Raw genomic sequence first — 4,296 nt, forward strand, 5'->3', positions numbered from 1 at the left:
AGAACTAGAGCAGAACTAGAACAGAACTAGAACAGAACTAGAACAGAACTAGAACAGAACTAGAACAGAACTAGAACAGAACTAGAACAGAACTAGAACAGAACTAGAACAGAACTAGAACAGAACTAGAACAGAACAAGAACTAGAGCAGAACTAGAACAGAACTAGAACAGAACTAGAACAGAACTAGAGCAGAACTAGAACAGAACTAGAACAGAACTAGAACAGAACTAGAACAGAACTAGAACAGAACTAGAACAGAACTAGAACAGAACTAGAAACAGAACTAGAACAGAACTAGAACAGAACTAGAACAGAACTAGAACAGAACTAGAACAGAACTAGAACAGAACTAGAACAGAACTAGAACAGAACTAGAACAGAACTAGAACAGAACTAGAACAGAACTAGAACAGAACTAGAACAGAACTAGAACAGAACTAGAACAGAACTAGAACAGAACTAGAACAGAACTAGAACAGAACTAGAACAGAACTAGAACAGAACTAGAACAGAACTAGAACAGAACTAGAACAGAACTAGAACAGAACTAGAACAGAACTAGAACAGAACTAGAACAGAACTAGAACAGAACTAGAACAGAACTAGAACAGAACTAGAACAGAACTAGAACAGAACTAGAACAGAACTAGAACAGAACTAGAACAGAACTAGAACAGAACTATAACAGAACTATAACAGAACTAGAACAAAACTAGAACAAAACTAGAACAGAACTAGAACAGAACTAGAACAGAACTAGAACAGAATTAGAACAGAAGTAGAACAGGACTAGAACAGAACTAGAACAGAACTAGAACAGAACTAGAACAGAACTAGAACAGAACTAGAACAGAACTAGAACAGAACTAGAACAGAACTAGAACAGAACTAGAACAGAACTAGAACAGAACTAGAACAGAACTAGAACAGAACTAGAAAGAACTAGAACAGAACTAGAACAGAACTAGAACAGAACTAGAACAGAACTAGAACAGAACTAGAACAGAACTAGATAAGAACTAGAACAGAACTAGAACAGAACTAGATCAGAACTAGAACAGAACTAGAACAGACCAGAACTAGAACAGAACAGAACTAAAACTGAACTATTATTTTTATTAATATGCAGATAACATTGATTAAATCATGTCCTTCAATCCTAGTATGGTTCGAAATTTCTTTAAGAAAATAAAGAAGACTTTCGATTATGATTAAAATAGAAATAATTTTAACGAATACCTTCTAGTTATCGATATATTTCATAACGAAATCTTAATATTTCCTACATTTTCGCGTTTTATATGTTCTATTATTATTCCCTAAGGATTAATTTAGAAATACGTTTGCATTTGTTGTGTTATATTTTATATGATATTTTTTATAATACTTTTCACCACCAAACTTGAGAAGAAAATATTTTACAACTCGCCGCATTTTATTGCACAGTTAACCAACCAACCAAACAGCTTATCGATTTCAATTTCAAGCCACAAAAAAAATATAAACTTTTTTTTTAAAATTTGTTCAAATTTAACAAAATATAAATAGCATAAAAAAAACAAATATGTTTCACATTGTATGTAGGTATGTAGAGAGTTAGAAGGTTAAGTTCATATAACACGCAGTAACCTGCAAATATTCATAGTGGCAAAACACTGTTTCCCAAAGGGGCACAAGTTGCAAGTTTATTCAAAACTAAGCGAGAGCGATTGGGTAAAGGTTCAAGCTGTTTTTGTAAATTTTTAATTTCCTTTGGCAACAGTGTTGAAGCAATATTATTTTATTATTTTATCCCTAAAACTTTTTTGCAACCTTTTCCTTTTTACTTTTTCAATATACACATATTTTTCAAACTTTTTATTTATTGTTTGCAGAAAACCCATTTTTAATTTGTTAAAATATTTAATTTAAATCAACATTAACAATTTTCTAAAACCAACAAAAGCTCCCTTTCTACAACCCTTCAATATTTTACAAAATGATGAATGAATTAGTTTGGTATAAATATGTAAGATTAAAAAAAAAATAGTAGTTTGAAGAATTTGGATTTCGACTACTAAGATCATCAACAAAATTGATTTATTAATATCTCTCTAGATCCTCTATTGTCAAAACAAGAAAATTCCAAAAATGTTGTTTAGAAATTAGAAATTGATCTTGGATTGTTTTTAAAATGATCAAAAGATGTCTTTACAAAAGATTAAAGATAGACTTTAAGGATCCAAGATCATCTTATTAATGATCAATTCAAAAAGTTCTATAAATGTCTTTACTAAATACATATCAATGATCTTATTTAAGGGAGATCACAGGATCTTTTTAAATACGATCAAATACTATCGACTGTTATCTTTCATAACAGTTCTCAATGATCGGCCAAAAATATTCTCTTTAAATTTAGTTGTTTTTCGATAATTCTCATTAATGATCAGTTGATTTTCAATTATCTTCAATTAGTTCTTCGCTTTATTTAATAGTGAACAATCCAGATTTATTTTCAAAATCGTTCAGTGATTGTAACCGATCAATATAGTCGATCGATAATCAAAATATGATTAATCTCTATGATTTTTTTAAACAAATTTGCAAAAGGCTCTCATTAAAAACTGTTTTTTTTTAATACGTTTACCAAAAAGCTCTTAAGATAAAGATATACAGAACTGTTTCAATATTTTCTTAACATTTAAAAGAAAGATTTCTTTTATAAAGGAATGTTTTATAAAATAACATAAAAGCTTTAAATTAAATATTTTACAGAAAGCTTTGAAACAGTTTGTACTAAGAAGCTTTTAAAAAAAATTATTTGGATATTTTAATAGAAATTTACTTAAAAAAGTATTTTGCAAAATCTTATATAAAAACGATTATAAAAGCTTTTTAAAGAATTGTTTCATAAAATAATAAAAAAAGCTTTCATAAAATCTTTTACAAAAAGCTTTGAAACAGTTTGTAGTAAGAAGCTTTTCAAAAAATGTATTTGGATCTATTTTAACAAAAATTTACTTTGTATGCAAAAAGTTTTTTGTATGAGTTTTCAAAACACTGTGTGTAGAAGTTTTAAAATAGCTTTTTATTAAAGCTTTTAAATAGTTAAAAAGTTTTGAAATAACTGTTTATAAAAGCTTTTATTGAAAATTATATATAAAAGCTTTCAAAAAAGCTTTTTAAAAAGAAAAAGCTTTTTTCGTAAAAAAAAGTTGAAAAAGCTTTCATAAAAAAATAGAAATAAAAAGCTTTTTAAAAAAAATAAAAAGATTTTTTAAAAAATAAAAATGTAAAAAAAAAATTGAAAAAGCTTTTTGTAAAAAAGCTTCTTGTAAAAAAAGAAAAAGCTTTTTTGTAAAAAAATGTAAAAAGCTTTTTTATAAAAAATAAAAAATATTTTTTTTGTTAAAAAATTTAAAAAGCTAAAAAATAAAAAGCTCTTTTGTAAAGAAAAAACTTTTATTCGTAAAAAAATTTACACAAAATAGCTTTTACCAATGAACTTTTAAAAAAAGCGTTTAGTTTTTCTTTAAGAACTAAAAACTTCTAGTAGTTTTTTTCAAAAGAATCATTTTCGAAATTAGGAACAATTTTACTCTTTTACTAAAGCATTTAATCATCATTATGATTATCTATTAACTTTTACCTCAACGTATGAGTAATAATAATATTACTCATACGCTTTTATAGAAAACTATTAAAGTTTGTTTTTTTTTCTATTTTAAACATTTCACTAACAAATATGAATTGAATTTCATCCCTTAAAAAAGTTGTAAAAACTTTTTAATCCTTAAAATATATAAAGCAGGATAAAGCCATATATGTTTGCCTGTAGTTAATTATGCATTTTTAATTTTAATTTCTACTCGAAGAGCCGTCTCTCTAATAAAAATCATCATCAGCAAAATTGTTTTATGACTTGAATTTTACTTTAATGTGTGTCATCATCATCATCAGCAGCAGCATCACCCATATTATTTAATATTAAACACTTTACTTTAATGTTTTCAACAAACATTTTGTTTTAGCTTTATTTACCAACTTACAAATGAATGAAAAGCTATATAATAAAGCTTAAAATAAAATATACATATATACATACAGATATACATAAGTACATATGTATATAGAAGCATATATTTTATTTTATTTGACTGGGATAATTTATCTACACTCAAAAGTAACCCAAAATAAAAGAATGAAAAATATTAAAAGACAAATTGAATTGATGTAGCATACTTTAAGGAAAATAACAAACACCACCCACTGTCTCTTAGTGTGTTTATATTTCCAGGTTCCTGATGCTTT

The sequence above is a fragment of the Lucilia cuprina genome, chromosome 2 (assembly GCF_022045245.1).
Source record: "Lucilia cuprina isolate Lc7/37 chromosome 2, ASM2204524v1, whole genome shotgun sequence".
Lineage (NCBI taxonomy): Eukaryota > Metazoa > Arthropoda > Insecta > Diptera > Calliphoridae > Lucilia > Lucilia cuprina.